Genomic DNA, 20,325 nt, shown 5'->3' on the forward strand with positions numbered 1-20,325 from the left:
GGTTGATACCACAGTGCGAAACACGCGCCCGCTTCTGTTTCAGCAAGGCCCACAGCTCGCTGTGAGAATGCGGTGGTGCGCTAGGGGTGGATGTCAGGGCCTGGGCATCATCACGCAGGCCTGGCATTAGCACCTGGGCTAGCATGAGCATGCTGCGGCCCACCGGGGCTGCCGCTGGTCACGGCAGCATCCGTTTGTAGCAGGGCTGGGGATCCTCTTTCAGCCCTCGGCCGGAATTCAATTGTTGGGGAAGCTCTTGGGGGTCATTGGTGGGTGGAGCCAAAGGCAAAGAGGGTGGGGCAGAAGGCGAAGGGGTGGGGTCAAAAATTCAAATAAATTCACCCCCCCCCCAGCATATTGTAGCTTGAAGCCCTTGCTGGCAGCAACTAAGCCTTAGTGGAGGCATTTCAACCATTTCAAATAGGGAAAAAACTGCAGCAAAGCTGGGAAACCACAAGATGATTGGTGGCTGGGGGAAAGGAGGTGGGGCCAGGGGGCAGGGGCGGGGCCAGCTGGGGAACTCCAGAGGGCTGGACCAGGACCTCAGGAGGGCCACATTAGGCCCCCAGGCTGAGGTTCCCCAGCTCTGGTTAATGGGGGCGGCCAGGCACGTGTGTGGACGCAGATGGTCATTTTGTTCTTTTAACTTTAAAAACATATTATCTGTTTCTGCAGTGTATTCCCCAGTAAATGTGGTTAGCATCTGGGCAGCAGAAGCAAACTCCATTTTATTCCTGTCATCATGATGGTGCTATGATTTAAGTGAGCTTAAAATGTGAAACTGCACCAGCTCAGAGTATGTCTTTTCTTCATCAGGGCTGGCAAACAGTTTTCGGCGGGGGGAGGGGGGGGCTCAGGAATGTAGAAGCAGTTGTAAAGCATGGAGTGGTGGTGGTGATGGGGTGGCAAAGATACATGTTAGCTGTGTGCATCACAGCTAAAGTACTACAGTGGAAGTAAGTCCAGGGTTTAAAAGTGACAGGGAGAGCAATCCTGTGGCCCCTAGGCAGAGTCTGGGGGGCCATAGGATAGTTTGGATTCCTGGATCCGAGGTCAGAGACAGCGCTTGTTCCCACAAGTCTGAGCTCCCCACTCCCTCCCTCTTGCAGCTGGCACAGAAAGGCAGCCTCGGAGAGGAGGGAAAGCGGGTGTGCTGGTGGGCGGGGAGGGGAGGGGAGTGGAGTGGAGAGGCCGGCTCCAACGCGCCCTGGCTAGAGGGGTGAAAAAGGCCGTCTAGCCCAAATACAGAGCAGGAGAAGTGCAGAAGCAAAGACGGCTTCTGCCACTCCTCCCACTGCATTGGATGGCCGTAAGCCTCCACGTTTGGAGGCTTACACCCATCCCCATCTTACTGCACCCTTAAGGCACAATCCGATGCATGTTGAGACAGAAGGAAGTCCTACAAGGCTGGGAGTTGTGGGACATCCTTCTGTCTCAACGTGCATAGGATTGCACTCTTAGCCGCACTGCTGAGGTGTGTGTTGTGCACGAAGAAGGCTCCAGCCTCCGTTCTTGGCAGCACGGCATAAAGAATTAAGTGGCAGGGCTGGGACAGACTCCTGCCTGAGAATTTGGGGGCATCTTGCAACTTGAAATGCTCCTATCCGATTTTTGAAAGCAACTCTTTTCAAAAGGCAAAATAGGGGGTGATTTGCCAAGGCCAGCTACCAAAACAGTGGGATTGTCCCTGTGAATTGAGGGCGGCTGTAGCATGAGGTGTTAATGCCTGCACTGGAATCTTCCCAGCCTCTCTCTGGCCCTGGCTCACCTCCTCTTTTGGCTGCTAACATGGAAATGCGTGCACGGTTGTCCCAAAACGGGGCTGTTTTGATTGGAGGAAAGCTGAGTGGAGCAGTGGGGAGCCTGTTTTGAGTTTCTGCAGCCAGACCTGGCCAGATCTGACAAATCTTGGGGAACTGACAGCAAGGAGGAGAGAGGGCTGTTGGGATGCCTCAAGGCAGCTCGGTTCAGGGACCGGGCTGGGTGAAAGGGAAAGAGGACTCACGGTTTGGGCTGCAGAAATGATCTTCGCCTCCAAGGCCCATCTTCCAATCCCAGGGGGAAAAGTGGGTGGGTGGGGGAAAGGGGGGAGATTCCTGCTTTGATAGAGGATTCCTAGGGTGGCCTCTTGCACATTGCTGAAAGAGGAAACACGTCCCTGAAGAAGAGGACACCAGATTGCATAACATTGGCATGTGCTAATTGATATATATAGGTGCAAATTTAGAAATAATTATTACAATTTGCATAGAAATATGACCACCATAGTGGGAAAACTGTGACTTGGGTGCCTGCTGTCCCAGTGCTGTTGATGGGCAATTTCCAGTGGAGGCTGGCGGCTTTAAAGAAGCCTATGGGCTCAGCACCTTGGATCGCTCCTTTAGAGTTGTAGCGGGTTCTGACTGAAACCCGGAATGGATGCACAGCCCCACCGAAATTGGAGCGCCAGCCTCCACTGGCAACTTCAATATGTTTCTTTTTCTTTAAAGCCGTCTTGGACTTGGCAGCCCTTCAGACAGAGTACACTTTCAAGTAGAGGACTATCCTAAGTAGGAGGCATGGCTGCCCTCAGTCCCTTCCTCTCACTCACTGCTCATTGCATTCTGTTCCTTTCTCCCTTCCTGCTTTAATTCTGGGGAAGAATTGCCAATCTGAGTGTTGGATGTAGACCTGGGAGAGAAGAGTTCAAATCCTACCCCACCATAGATTTTACTGGGTGATCGTGGGCTGCTTGTTCTCTCTCTCTCAGCTTTAGTCCTAGAGCTGAAACAGGTTTGTTTGTTTGTTTATTTATTTATTTAGTGATTACACTTCTGTACTGCCCAATAGCTGAAGCTCTCTGGGCAGTTCACAACAGTTAAAACCACAAAATACATCATCAAATTTAAAAGCTTAAACCTACAGTATCAAAGTACAGCCAGAATGAAACCTAGCAGCAATGCGGAGATTTAAAATACAATATCAGATTTAAAACAGCAGAGCTAAAAGACTAAAACGCCTGGGAAAATAAAAAGGTCTTCACCTGGTGCTGGAAAGAGCACAGCGTAGTGCCAGGCAAGCCTCTCTGGGGAAATCTTCAATTAAATCTGCCCAGCTTGATTTCATGTACAAAGCAAGACAAAATGAAGTAGTCTCCAAATTGGGCATTTTGCAGCATTTCTTATTGCCACCTCTCATTTAGAAAAACAAGGTTATATTTGTATCTGTATCTGTATCATCTATATAATATGTATTTAGAATATTTTTGTCCTGCTCCTCAGCTAAAAAGGCTCCTGGAGCGGCTCACAAATCATCAGTAAAAGAAGACAGCCCCAGCCCGCAGGCTTAAAATCTAAATAGAGACAACACACAAGGAAAAAGGAATGGGGAGGGAAGAGGGAAAAAGATTGCATCTTTCCTCAGGGCTGGTGGGATGTCCCTGCTTTGTCCTCTCCTCTGCCTCAGCTCAGCCTGCTGGAACGGCCGGTGAGGGTGACAGTTGAGGTAGGCAGAGCCTTCAGGAGGGCTGGTGGAGTGGCCCCCTTCTCTGTTTTATTGCCTTAAGGCTTAAGTATACCCACAAGACCTTGAGACATGGTCCTCACTGAGATGCTCAACCTGCATGTGGACTGTACCATTTCAGAGTGCAGCTGGGGGCTCTCCTGATGGAATGCTCTGCCACAATCAAGAAACCAGTTCCGACATACAGAAAACTTGCCTTGAGGAAGAAGTCTTCTAGCTGAGCCTTCTCCCAGACATGCTGGAATTTATTTATTTCTTATTTTAAAAGGGTGACGATTCTGTTACAAAACAGTTTTCTTAAAAAAAACAAGCGTAGAGAGATAAGTGACTAATAACGTTACAATTATTATTATTCTCATTTCTGGGCCCTGCCCTGGCTTTTCTGCCCTTGAGGGGAAATGACACCCATCCTGAGGATTGGAACTTCCCAAATCCAGCTGTTTGGGCAGCTAAGAATGACAATGGCTGTTTCCATGTGCCTCACCCAGCCTTCTCTATGTGTCTGTCTGTTTCTCCCCGGCCTTCAGCTACCATAAGGGTTTACATGAGCATCCTGCAGTACCTAGAACTAGGTTTTATTTTTTTAAAAATCTCCCCTATTCACTGCCTAAGGGTGATCGTGGTTGTTGGTTATCAGTTGTTGTTGTTATTCCCAGTCTGCATTCCCAACTCCTTATATGATTAGTTGCTGTGAACTGCCCGGAGAACTTCGGCTATTGGGCGGTATAGAAATGTAATGAATAAGTAAGTAAGTAAGTAAGTAAGTAAGTAAGTAAGTAAACAACCTTTTTGGATTTGAAACACCCCATAAAACAGCTGTTCTGTTCCAAGAATTGGTTTGGGATTTGAGCAGGGGTGGGCACCCTCTTTGCCCCTGGGGGCTGGATGTGGCAATAGACAGTCGGTCAGGGCTACACTCGTGCAGACAGACACACTCCCTATCTCCCTGCTCCATCTCAGCCTGAGGAAGTGGGAGGGTTGAGCCCCCGCTCTCTGTGTGCTAAGGTCTCATTGTGAGTCATTGTGACTTGCCCCCCGCCCCAAACTTTCCCCAGTGCTCATCTACTGTGGGGATGGGGAGACACACAATTCAAATGGTGAGGAAGGAGTGCAGGACTTACACTCTCCGCATGGCCAACCTGCCCAATTGTGATGGGGATGGCAGTGCCTGGTGAGAATCATCCCTGTGCGCCCCCATCCTCCCCGTGGCAGCCACGCTTCACACAGCTGGGTTGGAAGCGGTGCGGTGGGCGGGGAGGGGGGGCGGAATTGGTGGTGGTGGTGGCAGCTTGACCACCTGTGCAGGCAGCATGGCAGGCCTCTGCAGGTTGCATGCGTCAGGTTGCCCATAGGTGGATTAGAAGAAGGCGCTACGCAGGCAATGCAATGCACAGGATACTGCACTCCGAAGCAAAACAAATGACCACCAGTAGTGCATCCAGTTTATACATTTATAGATTTAAAATTTTAAATTAACATTCATAGATTTTAACATTTCACATACACACACACATACACACAGAGATTTTAAAATGTGAAACATCTCAGTATAAAACTGAAGCTGATGTTTTATACCAAACTTTTCACATTTTCAAGTGATTGAAGCTGGTGTTTTCTACTGAAACATTTCACATTTTAAAATCTGTTTAGATATACAGTATGCATAGACATTTTTAAATCTATAAATTTTAAAATTTTAAATCTATAAATTTATAAACTGGATGCACTACGGGTGGTCATTTGTTTGGTTTAGAAGTATGAAGACAGCCAGGGTAGTGTAGTGGTGAGAGTGACGGACTGGGAGCCGGGAGATCCGGGTTCTAGTCCCCACTTGGCCATGGAAGCTCACTGGGTGACTTTGGGCCAGTCACAGCCTCTCAGCCCAACCTACCTCACAGGGTTGTTGTTGTGAGGATACAACGGAGAGGAGAAGGATAGTATAAGCCACCTTGGGTTCCTCGCAAGAGGAAAAAAGGCGGGATATAAATGCAATAATAAATAAATGAAATATCGTTGCTGCTGCAAACGGTTTATACAGACCACTATACAAACGGGAGACTGAAATGTGGAACAAAACAAACTTGACACCGGGGTGATGCCTAGAAGACGTGTTCTCGAAATGGCTGCTGCTCTTACGTTTCATGGTGTTCCCTCGAACTGCTTCCCTCCATACACCCATTCACAGAACAGTTTGGTTCCTGCTACCATTGCAAAGGGGGTGATGGGAGTTATTAGTCTGGATGTTCCTGGAGTTTAGCGGGGGTGGATGGTCATTCAGTTACTCCTAGCTATCTGGGCAGCCTTCGGCAACTTGGCCAGAGTGCTCTGCAACTGCCCTGCATCGGGAGGACAGGCACTACTGAAAGAGATGGCGGGAAACAGGGTATGCAAAGGGAGGCCCCACGTACCATCAAAGGGGCCTCTAGAATGTACATTTGTCCCGCTACTCAGTTGCCCCGGTCCGAGTTGAAATCATCTCACAGGATCTCGTGTGGCATCACCAGAGCCCCTGGGCTGTGCTCTCTCTAACCTGGTGTGGGGCTGCTTCTGGCATGGCCAGGCCTCCCACCAAGTGGAAACCAAGATGGCAGCCTTGGCTGTTAAACAAGTCTGACCAGTGGTGGAAGAAGAAGGGGCAGGTGGGAAAGTTGAGGAAATTTTGATGAGGGAGGGAGAGAGGGAGGGGTTCTTGGCTGAAATGCGATGTCCAGGTTGATAGGGCTTTTCTCATTTCATCCTCACAACAACCCTGGAAGCTAGGTTAGGGTCAGAGATAGTGCCTGGCCCAAGATCATTCAGTGAACTTCATGGCTTGCCCGGGATTTGAACCCAGGTTTTCCTGGTTCCGCTCCAACAATCTGTCCATTCTGGTTCTCAGTGGTTCTTCATGCATTCCTTTCTCTGATATAATAATTTAATATAGGGGTTGTCAGCCGGTGGCCCATAGACTGTATCCATCCTCACTCCAGGTTTTCATGGCCCCAGCCCTTCCGCACCAAGCCAGCTGGGAAGCCCTAGAAGCTCAGGCCAAGCCAGATACCCTTGGGTAGTTCACAAACAAAGTAGAAAGATGACAGCCTTGCTCAGTTGCTTGCTCCCAGGGACTGGTAACCAGAGGCATGCTGCCTCTGGCCATGGAGGTTCTATTCTTTGGTAGGACAGGTAAGAGCCACCGATGGCTAGAAAGGCAGATCCAGTTGGCAGCTTCTGGCTTTCAGATCAATTTATCCATGTGCTGAATTGTGGGACAGGAAGCCAGCAAAAGATGTATCCTGGAAAAGGTGATCCAAGGATGGTTCCTGCCTGACAAGGTGCATGACACCACATTGTTTTTGCAATTGCTACCATCAGTAGACTGCCAGAGGTGAGTGAGAGACCAGCAGTGGGCAGTGCTTTGGGGCACCTGGGCTTGCAGTGCTAAGAACGGAAGAAGAGCCCTGCTGGATCAGACCAAGAGTCCGTCTGGTCCAGCATTCTGTTCACACAGTGGCCAACCAGCTGCCCACAGGAGGTCCACAAGCTGGGTATGAGTGCAACAGCACCGTCCCGCCCATGTTCCCAGCAACAGGTGTACAGAGGCTCACTGCCTCTGGTTCTGGAGGTAGCATCGAGCCATCAGGAATTTGTCCAACTCCCTTTTAAAGCCATCCAAATGGGTGGCCATCACCACATCCTGTGGGAGCAAATTCCATAGTTTTTAACTCTGCGCTGTGTGACGAAGGCCTTCCTTTTATCTGTCCTGAATCTCCCACCAATCAGCTTCATGGGATGACCCCTTTGGGTTCTAGTATTTTGAGAGAGGGAGAAAAATGTCTCCCTGTCCACATTCTCCACACCATGAATAGTTTTGTACACCTCTCTCATGTCTCCCCATACCCTCCTTTTTTTCCAAGCTAAACAATCCCAGCTGTTGTAACCTTCCCTCATAGGGGAGTTGCTCCAGCCCCTTGATCATTTTAGTTGCCCTTTTCTGCACTTTTCCCCATAAATTTCCCCCCTGTTCCCCTGTCTTCCCCTGTTGTTTCCCCAAATTTTTAAAACCCTTTCCCACGATAAAAGTAAAGCCAAATGAACATCTACTAGACATTTGGAAGGGGGAACTAAACACACACTACCTGGGTTTTGGCTGCATCCACGTATTATAGTGCAGCCTTGCACAATTGGGTGTCCTCCAAATGTTTTGGATTATGATTTCCATCAGCCCCAGCCGATATGGACAATGGTTAGAGATGCTGGGAGTTGTAATCCAAAACATCTGGAGGGCACCAGGTTGGGGAAGGCTGTTGTAGTGTAACATCTACTTTGGTACTGAGCTTGCTGGCAAAAGAGCTAGTAAAGGAGCTGTTGAAGACATTTTGCTAAACCTAAACTACCGGAGAGCTCAGCTCTAAGGGCTGCTTGCAAGACCTTAGATTTCAGCTCTCTGACAAGGTGCTGCAGAACTTGCGGAGAGGTCAAGCAGCATTTCAGTGTGTTTTGTAGTGTAACTAGTAGCCAGGCCAAGTAGCCAATTTACCTTCCCTGTGGAATAACAGTACTTAGGAAACAATACAAGGCAGGTGAAATTAATTGGAAGAAAGGCAAAAAGGGGATTTCAGTTTTCAAACCAGGAGACAGAAGGGCAGCCTGAAAAGCTGGCGTCTTCTATCCCGAATGATAACACTGCACTGTTTTCAAGTTTGTGGTTACTCTGGTCTCTCTGAAATGATTTCTGGAGCTGCTCAGGATTTAACCCTGCTGCTAATGATGCTGTTTTCTCCTATACCACATTTCCTTTGGCTCCAAAAATCTCAGCTTACTGGGGATTCTGGAATGTTATTTCTCTTCTTTTATATGCACATGGTTTGTTTGGGATGGGGGAGGGGGTGGATGAGGAGGGAAGAAGCAAAAAGCAAATAGAGACCAGACCCTGTTCATGTTCATTACTGTTGCCAACACCCCATGCTGAAAACCTCACTTAGCTTGGAGGCTGGCCGAGGCAGGAAGTGTTTGGGAGATAGACTTGATCTTGGAAAGAAATGCCAAGGTTGAAAAGCTTGTGTGTATGTGTGTGTGTCTCAAAAAAAAAAAAAAAAAGACAGAGAGGGAGTGGAGAGAGGTGTTTGTCTCTGTACTGTGTTGGGTGGAAGTACCTGTTTTTGATCCCTTTCCCCTTAAACAGCATTATTTGGCCTCCTTGGCCTGTGCTTGGATTGCCAATGATCAGGTATTTTACTGGCACACTCAGTAGTTTTGCCTCATGTTTGGCATCAGGTGGTTTGCTGAATAAACGGACACCCTGGCTGATTCTAGATGGATGGCCCTGGTGCTCCCAGACAGAAGGGACTGTGGAGAGACTCCATTTTTCCTTCCTTAGCAGATTTTCTGTGGTACAAAAAAGATGGAAGAAGCAGTGAGAAAACATGGGTGGGGCACAAATGGAAGATGACGTCATCTGGACCCCCGCAAAATTCTGTGAATGAGGCAGGGAAGCTAAACAATAAAAAGCCTCATCTGGAAATAGCCCTGATCTTCTCTTACCTCCTCCCTATTTAAAGTTTAAACCACCCCTTTCCCTCAGCCTGTTCTTCTGATTTGTGGATTAAATTCACAACCTGATCGTCTTTTATCTTGGGGTTTTACATGGCACATGTCTTCTTTGGCTTGTAGCTGTAAGCTGCCATGAGCATTTTATCCCTCCATGAACTGGTCTGATTTTTGAGGTATGGTGACCAGAACTTGCACCACAGAGTTGTATAAGGACATTAAGATATTGGCAGTTTTACCTTCAATACTGCTCCCAATGATCCTGAATCTGGAATATGTCTTTTTTCATAGCAGCAGTACACTGGGACAACTTTTTCATCGAGCTGCCCACCACAAATGCCAGATCCCGTTCCTGCTGAGTCATCATGCTGCCAACTCAGGCGCCATCAGCATATACACACAGTTGGGATTTTTTGCCCCAACGTTCATCACTTAACACTTGCTTGTATTGAACTGCATTTGCCATTTAGATGCCCATTCCCCCAGTTCGGAGAGATCCTTTTGGAGCTCTTTGCAACCCCTTTTTGTTTTAAGCACACTAAATAACTTGGTGTTGTCTGTAAACTTGGCCACCTCACTCTTCACCCGTGACTCCAGATAATTTATGAACACGTTAAATAGGACTGGTCTCAATACACAGAAGTGTCTGCGGAGAGAGGAATAGGGACAGGTCAGCTGGACAAGGGGTGGTGGTGGTTCCTCTCCTCTCATGCTTGCACCCCTTTGGTTTTTAAAATGACGTCCCCATCCCACTCTTTCTATGTGACTGGGGCAGTTGCATGTTTGATCACACAGAGCTGCTACTTTCATATTTAGTTTGTCCCTCCACTAGTGGGAAGAGAACCTCGGGTACCTAGAGGAGAAGAGTGCAGGAGAAGAAATAGACTAATATTGGGAGCAAATGTGAAAGAAGCAGAACTGAAAGCATCAGCAACATACATGGTGCAGCATGGGGTAATGCCGATGAAAAATGCCGGTCCCTGCCCCAAGGAATTTACAATCTAAGTTTGCAAAGTGTGTGTGCCTCTGTGTGTGTGTGCTTGTGTGTGTGAGAGAGGAAGAGAGACATAGGGGGAAGAAAACGATGAATGTGAGCAAGTGAAGTTCCATTTGTTTTAGAGCAGGGGTGGCCAACTTGTGGCCCTCCAGATGTTTTGGGCTATAAAAAAGGGCCTTTTCATTGGTGACCCCCCCGACTGGAATGCTCTCCCCAGTGAGAACTGTCTGGCACTAACATTGTCATCTTTTCGGCATCAGGACAAGACCTTCCTCTGCTTCCCAGGCAAATGATTAGCATTGTATTCTGTACTGACGTTTTCAATTTATTATGGTTTGGTATTTTAATGGAAATTGTTTTTAGCTATTTTAGATTTTGTATGTTTCAATACTTTTGTTTGTATGTTTTAATAATTGTGTTTCTTAGTTGCCTTGGGCACTCATTTTAAAGAGAAAAATGACTAAGGCAGCAATCCTATGGCCACTAGTCAGCGGCTAGATGGTCATAGGATATGTGGTTTTCTGGGAACTGACCTTCCCCCCATTCCGCGCTGCCTTCCCCATGCTCCCCACTTGGAAGAGGAGTGTGGAGCGGCTGAAACAGGGCATTCCGGGGGGTGTTCTGGGGCAGGGAAGGCAGAAATGCCAGTATGACACATCCTATGTGTCATCTGACAGCCGCTTCCCCCTCTCTGCCTTCCCGTGGCTAGACAGCCAAAATCGGCTCTCTAGCCACAAATGCAGGGCGGCTGAAGCATGGAGGGTACAATCCCCTCCATGCTTCTCCTGCCCTGCATTGGATAGGCAGTTGCCTGCGAGTTCGGAGGTGGCTGCCTATCCCCATAGGATTGCACCCTAAGAAATTCAGATAATAATAATAATAATAATAATAATAATAATAATAATAATAATTCCCGTCAGCCTGAGCCAGCATAGCCAATGGTGATGATGGGAGATACAGGCCAAAACTTCTGGAGGGCCACGGGTTGCCCATCCCTGTCTCAGTTGGTAGTTATGATTGGGCATGTGGGAGGGAGTAAGTCAGAGCCTTCAGAGAAAAGGTGGGTTTTGAGGAAGGGCAGAGAGAGAGGCAGCTTCATATGGGTTTTTTGGGAGGGAGTTCAGGCATAGGGGCAGCGAGGGAGAATGGGCTGAGGCATTTATGAGGGCAGGAAACTTCAGGATGGCTGAGAATGGTAGAGCCGGATGCAAGGAGTGATGGAGATGACAGAGCTAGATATTTCCTGCTGACTGGCCTCAAGGTTTGGTACTCAGAGGTATACTGCTCTTGTCTCTGAAGGCTCCATTCAGGTAGTATGGCTAAGTGCCATTGGTCCTCCACACCTGTGTCCAATTCACAGCCCAGATCCTGTTTAGAAAAAAAGGTATCCTGTGATTCAAGCCTACGCTCTCTATTTGACTGATTTTAAAACCCGATAATTTACTTTGACAAAGCAAGGATGTGGGTCATTCTTTCTCCCTAAATGTAGGCAAAGGGCAGAAAGCAGGGCCGCTTCCTGGTAAGTCTGTGGTTCTTGAGGTGCTGATGAGAAGATGCAGTGCAAGTTCCGCAAGGTGCTTGGTTCAATCTGCAGTGAGATCTGGGCAGGATGAAAAGCCACAACTATAGAGGTGACTGTAAAACGACATCAAAGAGATCAGGGTGGGGAAGGTTTCCGGTATTGTTAATAGCTGCTGCGATGTGGGTGGATTTCTCTAGACACATCTTCCACTCATCCCCACATCTCTTCCACTCATTCTCTCATTCGCTAGACCATTGTGGCTTAGTAAATGGAGTGTTGGACGTACAGGTGTTCCTGATGTGCTTGTTCACCACTGGATGCACCCTCAGATGTTGGAAATTGTACTATATCAACCATGCCTTGTGCATGTTACACACGTGCTTCACAGAATCATTGAGTTAAAATTAGGCGGGGCTGGGTGGGTGGGTAGAGAATTATGTTTGGTCCACATCTTTAAGTGAACGGATCTAATTCACATTTCCTGGATGAATATGACGACCAGAACACACTTATCCTTTAGATGGTGTGCTTCTCTGAATTTTGCAATGCAGTTCTTCGCTCAGAAAGTGTGTACAAACATGAATATATTCGGGAGAGTTGCATACAAAAATTCATACATTAGGGAATGTTGCATACAAAAACATACGGTAGGGAAAGGAGGAATGGCTTGAGGGGCTGCCACTGCTCCCCCACACTCCTCAACAGCTGCCTGAGGCAGCTGCCTCACTCTGCCTAATAGTAGGGCCAGCCCATGGTGCCCCATGTTAAATTAGCAGAGGGGTGGGGTCCCCTGGGTGTCCACTTCTTGACCCACCCCAGATAATGTTGGCCAGCCCTGAGTGACCTACACACGTCAGCGTCTTCCTCTTCCTCAAACTGAGGCTGATCCCATGAGTGCCGTTCCGGAAGATCAGTTTTCGCCCACCATTGATGGACTAAGTGGGGAAGGGGGAAAGACTCGGAATTCATCCTGGTCTCTGCTTTTGATTAATGCTCTTGACTCCAGTCCTGGCTTTTTATCATCCGTTCCAACATCAGGAAGCGATTTGTCAGCGGCGGGGCTCAGTTGTGTGTCAGTCCTAGCAAGCCTCCCAGCGAGGCTGTTGAGAGATGGCTGACAGCTGTGGGAAAAAGCCTGCAATGTGACTCAGCGCAACTTTTTTTCCAGGGGTGCTGCTGCTGGCGGAGGGAGAGACCCGGGAGATAACAACAAGGCCTGCCCTTTCTCAAAATCCAGGGAAGTCTTTGAGACACGCAGAGCTGTAGGGGCCGTCTACAAGGCACCTCTTTCAATGTTCACTCCCTCGTAATTGCGCAGCATTGCAGCTGCGAATTAGCTTCTGCTGCAGTACACATGCGATTTACTTCTCCAGTGGAAAGATCCGCTGTGCTCTGACACATGGCCATTAAAGTGAAGTAAACTGTGGCAGTAGCGCTGCTTTTTTTAAAAAAGCCACTATATTTAAATGCGCAGCTGCACAGCCACGTGAGGGCGGGGGTGTGACACTTCGGGCTTTAGTGGCTGTTTTGTATTTTGGGGGTTCTTTTGTGTCTGTCCTTTCCTCTTTGGTAAGATGTGGGCTCCTTCGTTACCGTGCCAACTGTTTGTTATGGTAACTCTCGCGATGGTTTGCACATGCGAAGGGGCGTGCCCCTGTGAGAGGTACGTGTCTGCCCATCATTCCAAAATGGATCCCTCTCTGTTAATGCGCAGTTGCAAAGGAAAAGGGAGGAATGGGGAGGAGTGAAAAGGTGTCACAGAGTGACGCAATCACTAAGCACGCCTACCCCACGCCCACCACAAACTGCAAAGTCAGTTCGAGGAAGGGGCAGACAGCTCAGCAACTGTAGTAAACCCGCAGCAAGCTAAAAAATCACAGCAAAACACCTCTGTGGAAATCTGCATTTTCCCTGTGAAAACCACGGTTAGGCTGCAAAGTGGCGACTGCGTCGTATGTCCCGAGGTCCTCGGATCGCAGCAGCCCCAGAGTAAATGGCTTGTGTAGATGGGGCCCTAGATGGCTTGCTGTAAAACAATGACTTTCAAAAGGGCAATTGAAATAAGTTGGGGTGGTGGTGGTTGGAGTACCTTTCCTAAAGCGTCTGGGGCTTTTTGGCTTAGGAAAGAAAAGATGACTAAAGGGGGATATATGATAGAGGCTTATAAAATGAACTGTGATGTGCATAGAAAGAAACATTTTACCCTCTTTCAGGAGTCATCCAATGAAACAGATTGGCATGAGATCAGGCATTTCTTCCCATGATGCATCATTACTACAGCGCATTGCATAAGTATTCTCCCCCCTTTTACTTTTCCACATTTTGTTGTGTTACAACTTGGAATTAAAATGGATTTAATTTTAATTAAATCCGTTAGTTAAAATTAATGGATTTTAATCCATTAATTGGATCTTGTCACTGATCTACACAAAATAATCCATAATGTCAAAGTGGGAAACAAATCTACATATTTTGCAAAATGATTTGCAAATAAAAAACTGAGAAGTCTGAATTGCATGAATATTCACCCGCTTTGCTGTGACACCCCTAAATAAGCTCTGGTGCAACCAACTGCCTTCAGAAGTCACATAAATAGTTGAATGGAGTCCACCTGTGTGCAATTCAAGTGTCACATGATCTCAGATTAAATACACCTGTTGCTGGCGGGCCCCAGAGTTTGTGGAGAGCATATCTAAACAAACAGCATCATGAAGACCAGGGAGCTATCAAAACAAGTCCAGGATAAAGTTCTGGAGAAGCACCAGTCAGGGTTGGGTTATAAACAAAGCATCCCAAACTATGAACAGCCCCCAGAGCACCGTTTATTATTACAAAATGGAAAGAATATGGCACAACCGTGACTCTGCCTGAAGAAGGCTGTCCACCAAAACTCAGTGACTTGGTAAGGAGGGCATTAGTCAGAAAAGCAACCAAGAGGCTGATGGTAACTCTGAAGGAGCTGGAGAGATCCACAGCTGAGACCGGAGAAACCGTCTATGGGACAGCTTTTACCTGGACGCTCCACAAAACTGGGCCTGAGTGGCAAGAAGAAAGCCATTGCTAGGGGAAAAAAACATATCAAAGCCCATTTGGATTTTGCCAAAAGACATGTGGGAGACACAGCAAACGTGGAAAAAGGTTTTCTGGTTTGCTGAGACCAACATTGAACTTTCTGGCCTTTTCGCAAAATGCTATGCGTGGCGCAAAGCCAACAGTGCTCATCATCCTGAGAACACCATTGCCATGGTGAAGCGTGGTGGCAGCAGCAGCATCATGTTGTGGTGATGCTCACATTGGCTGGGACTGGGAAATTGGTCAGGATTGAGGGCAGGATGGATGGAGCCAAATGCAATTTTAGAGGAAAACCTGTTTCAGTCTGCAAGGGAGCTGGGACTGGGGCGGAGGTTCACATTCCAGCAGGACAATGACGCTAAACAGTCAAAGTCACACTGGAGTGGTTTAAAAACAAGAACCTGAATGGTTTATAATGGTCCAGTCAAAGCCTAGGCCTCAATCCAATTGAGAATCTGTGGCAAGACTTGAAAACTGCTGTTCACCAATGGTCCCCATCCAACCTGGCAGAGCTTGAGCAATTTTGCCAAGACGAATGGGCAAAAATGGCAGGATCCAAATGTGCAAAGCTGGTAGAGACTTACCCCCAAAAAACTTACAGCTGTAATTGCTGCCAAAGGTGCTTCTACCAAGTACTGACTCGGGGGGCTGAATACTTCTGCAGCCAACAAATGCCAGTTTGCTTTTGTTTAACTAAGTTCTGTGCCACAGTAAAAATATTTTGTGCCTTCAAAGTGTTAGGTACGTTGTGTAAATCAAATGGTACAAATGCCAATTGAATCCATTTTAATTCCAAGTTGTAAGACAACAAAATAGGGAAAGTCATAGTGGGACAAATACCTACGCAAGGCATTGTATGTAGAATTTGCTGCCCCAAGATGGGATGAAACCATCTAACCCTGGTTTAGATGGTTTCAAAAGGGGATTAGGCGTATTCATGGTGGAAGAGAGGTGCCATGATGGTTAAATGGAACTTCCTGTTTTAGAGGCAGTCCACCTCTGAATAACAGTCACTGGGGAGCAATAGGGGGAGCGTGACCACTGTGACTAGCAGGATGCTGAACTACCTGGATTTGTGGTCTCAGGGCTCTGCTTATGTCCTTGACTCACACAACTGTAAGCAGGAACCAGTGGAGGCTGGTGGCTCCGATGTTAGCGGGGCGGTAAATCCACTCCAGGTTACAATCAGAACAAGTCAGAACTCAAAGGAATAGCTCCTTTAGAGTTCTGACTGAAACCCAGAGTGGGTTCACTGCTCCACTGACATCGGAGGCACCAGTCTCCACTGGCAGGAACATCACTGCAGCCTTCTTTTCGACGTGTGTCTGTGTGTGTGACCTCATCACACTGGACCTGGGGGGTGTTTTGGTTTAGAAAAAAAGATGATTAATAGAGGTTTATAACACTTATTCATGCTGACATTGAGGGCTTTTCTAGAGAAGGCATTTATTGTGTGCTCATCATTCGCTACTCATGGTTATTTACGGATTCTGTAGACAATCTCATGACCCTCCAATTTCACTTCAGTGTCACTTTTAGTGAGTTTTTTTAGAGCGGGGAAAATGCAGCATTTAATTGTGGAAGGGAAAGAAAGCTCAATTTCCTCTTGTGTATTTGCACTATTCTTCTATACCACAGTGCCACCTAAAGGTTATGTAGTGGAAAAACAGGAAAATAAAAGCCCCTGATGTAGTGCTCAGAACTCAATTCTGTAACAAAACTGAAAGTAGACATAGCGGATTAGCAGCCTTATATAGAAAAGCTTGGACTAGCAATGGCTCTCTGGGGCTTTAGGGAGGATTTTTTCCAGCCCTATCAGGAGATGCTGAGGACTGAACCTGAGTCCTTTTATAGGCAATACAATTCGAAGGGCAGGAATTTCAGGACAGATGAAATAAAAGTCCTTCCTTTGCATAATGTGTGATCCACCTTTGGCATTCACTCACTGCTATAAGGTGTGGCCATGCCCCCTGGCTTAGATAGCTTTAAATGAAGATGAAACACATTCATGGTCTATCAAAGGCAATTTGTCATGGTTGTTCAGTGGAACCTCACACATTCCGAGGCAGCGGATCTTTCAGCCCCAGCTGGGGGAGACAACAGGAGAGGGCTGTGACTTTCATGGCCTCCTTGTGGGCTTCCTGGAGGCATATGGTTGGCACTGTGGAAACAGGATGCCAGATTAGACTGATCCTTGGTCTGGTCCAGCACAATTCTTCTTCTGGTCCATTCTTCACCTACTGGGGGGGTATTTCAATTTTGTTTTGTGGCATTCCCAGTGGTGTAGAAGTAAATTCTGAAGTGCAGGCGCTCATCATAACAGTGCCCATAGCCAGGACCCCGAGGAGAGTCCGAACATTCCAGCAGCTATATTGATCCATATAGCAACAAATCAGGTCTAGCAGTTTTCATCTCCATCAGGAGCAGGGCTCTTGTAAAGCTAATGGCTCTTAGTGGCCCATTCCAGGCCAGGCCACTCCCAAATACTTTCTTTGCATCACAACAGGGAACAATGTACGGTTGCTGGGAAAATTCATTTCTTTCCAGCTGCTGTGCGGACTGCAGCTAAGAGGGAACAGGGAAGTCTGAGGAGGTGGCAGATGAAGTCAGCCTCACTGCTATTCAAAAAATGCCAATGCTGCCTCCCTGGCTTCCCTACGCCACTGGTCATGCTCCCCTTTCAAACAGTCATATATTTTCCTTGGGATATGCAGTACTTGCCCCCACCTAGCAGGGCTGTTGTAATTTGAAATGTTGTTTTAGATGTAGTTTTGTGTGAGCGTCACAGGCACTTCCTGGCTAGTGTCCGTGATATCACTGATTGATGATTGTTGACATGATTCCTCCCTCCATGTGTCCCAACCACATTGTGATCCAAACTCAGTTGCTTGGTTTGCAAAGCCCCTATTGTTTCTACCTCCTGGAGGGAGCAAGTGTTCAGACTATCCCAGCTGAGATTTTAGCTAGACTTGCTATCAAGCTGAAACTGGCACAGGACATATCTAGACTCTGGCTTGAGAAGAGTTATTGTTCGATCATGCAAGGCTTACATTTTAATTATCAATATCTGCTTATTTTCCTTTTTTTTTTTTTGGAGGAATTCTCAATTATACATATTTTAGACTAGATACAAGGAGCTGCCTTACAGCCAGTGTAACAGAATTAGCAAATTCATGGGGCAAAACGTTTTCTAGTCTGGACCATTTTGGCCTGTGGGGGGATGGCATGTTTTGCATGTTTCCCCATCCCCATGAAATCCTCCTTGCACATAGAAAAATAGCACTTCAGGGACATGTGTTCAGCCTAGCTTTCTCCCTGAAGTGCTAGTTTTCTATATACCGGGTGGCATGTATAGTCCAGGAAAAGGAATTGTTGTTCAGTCGTGTCCGACTCTTCGTGACCCCATGGAACATAGCACGCCAGGCCTTCCTGTCCTGCGCTCTCTCCCGGAGTGTGCTCAGGTTCATATTCATTGCATCGGTGATGCTATCTAGCCATCTCATCCTCTGCCGTCCCCTTCTCCTTTTGCCTTCAGTCTTTCCCAGCATCAGGGTCTTTTCCAGGGAGTTTTCTCTTCGCATTAGGTGGCCAAAATATTGGAGCTTCAGCTTCATTATCTGTCCTTCCAATGAGCACTCAGGGTTGATTTCCTTTAGGATGGACTGATTTGACCTCCTTGCAGTCCAGGGGACTCGTAAGAGTCTTCTCCAGCACCACAGTTCGAAAGCATCAATTCTTCGGCGCTCAGCCTTCCTTATAGTCCAGCTCTCACAGCCATACATTACTACTGGGAAAACCATAGCTTTGATTAGACGGACCTTTGTCGGCAAGGTGATGTCTCTGCTCCACATAGTTTTTGGCAAAGATGCTTCTTAGCTCTGCTGTCTGAAGTCTCAGGTCAGTCAATCCCCAGCACCTCCAGTTACAAGGGCCTCGGGTAGCGGGGAATGGGCAAAATCCGTCTCTGCCTGAGACTTGGAGAGGTGCTGCCTTCAGAGGAGACAATAGTGGGCTGGATGGGCAATGGCCTGTCTTTGTTGAAGGCGGATTCCTATGTTCCCGTTTCTTCTAGGCTGCCCAAACAGCTGAGGCTAGGTTTCTGTGTACAAGAGCAGAATTTTGTATGACGTCTCACATTTTGCTGAGAATCTCAGCTTTCCCCTCGCCCTCCTTTAATGTATATGTATATGTAGCAAGTTCCTAGCCCCTGTAATCTGAGGTGGAGGGCGGGGGAATAGCACTTGAAAGTGTATGATCGGTACCTAGGACACCTCAGAAGCCAGAGGGAGGAGGGCCATTCCAGATTCCTCTTGCTCAGAGTGGTACAATCCAGGGAAAGCTGCACCACCCGATTCTGCAACCTGGCCCGTATGAATGAACTGAGCAAATGGTCAGCCACCTCCAGCATCTGTGGCCCCCCGAGACATCAGGTCTTTGGTGACTTGTATAGCTCCTTGCAGGGACAGAAAGATGCAAAGCCAGCATTCTTTGGCACGAATATAAAAGCCATGTAACTTGGCTGTCTTTGATGCAGAAATACAGATACATTTCAAAAAGGAAATCAGCGCCCACCACCCACAGTGCTGACGAAGGGCTGGCCTGGATGTGAAGGTTCTGTCTTATGAACTCATCCTGAGGTTTGCTGCCTGTGTCTCCAGACAGATAGTCCTGAGACAGGAACCCAGGGGGAGGGCATGAGGAGTTAATCTAAGTGGTGTTTGGAAAAAATCAAGAAGTTGTGTGATTCATGCCAAATGCACGTCTCCGGAGCCTGACCTCTGGGAAGGCAGACGGGAGAAGGCCAGCCGGATCGGGAGAGAGAGGATCCTTGCCGGCTGCTCTGGTGCTCGTCTTGTGATAACACGGCCACACCGCTCCATTTAAGGCAGTTCTTCAACTGGCCCATTTGGCCGTGTTTTGTTTTCTGGGATGGGGTGGGGGCGTTCCTGATGTCTCTAGGCCAACACGGCATTATTGTCTGGGAGAATGGAGCGCCTTTCCCGGTTACGGAGGCCTTGCTTCAGAGATGGCTGCAAAAACTTCTAGCTAATGCAGAATAAGTGGGATTTGGAAGAGAGGGTTGTCATTTCCAAGCAGATGGCAATGCTGCTTTGCATGTTAAGAGCAGCAATGGGTGAAATGAACTTGGGCGCTGATAACTGAGACACCCACCTTCACAGGTTTCTCCATGGGAAGCGAAGGCAGGAAGAGGAAAAGTCCTGAGCAGGAAGAGGCTGGTCCCCAGCAGGATGGAGCTCAGCCTTCTCTTTCTTCTGTCACCTCCCCTCCCCGCACCTCCTACTATGGGAGAAGATAGGATGGGCAGAGGGAAGCAGGATGGTGTCCTCAAGTTCTTAGTGGTTTGATCCAAGCCCTACCCATATGTGGGTGAGGAGTCTGGAGCACGCAGACAACAGCCAGAAAACTATATAGGAGCCATGCGCTTGATATGTCTTGTCCACGTTGTCTGTTTTACACGCTCCTGTGTGCTCTTCTTTGAACTAAGTTTGCCTAGCAGCAGTGCTCCAAGACCAGTGTGGTGTCATGGCTGGAGTGTTGGACTGGGAGCCTGGAGATCCGGGTTCTAGTCCCCACTCGGCCATGGAAGCTCACTGGGTGACTTTGGGCCAGTCACAGACTCTCAGCCCAACCTACCTCACAGGGTTGTTGTTGTGAGGCTAAAATGGAGAGGAGGAGGAGGATGTAC

General features: G+C 47.8%; 1 protein-coding gene across 1 annotated transcript in view; it reads left to right on the forward strand.

Annotated features, from left to right (window-relative positions):
- ADAM33 (ADAM metallopeptidase domain 33) overlaps nt 1-20,325 on the forward strand; it is a 106,108-nt gene that overhangs the window by 32,098 nt on the left and 53,685 nt on the right. The window lies entirely within an intron of this gene.

This window comes from Heloderma suspectum, chromosome 5, assembly GCF_057233095.1.
Source record: "Heloderma suspectum isolate Gila_16-S chromosome 5, 16-S_ref, whole genome shotgun sequence".
In the NCBI taxonomy this organism is placed as follows: Eukaryota; Metazoa; Chordata; class Lepidosauria; order Squamata; family Helodermatidae; genus Heloderma; species Heloderma suspectum.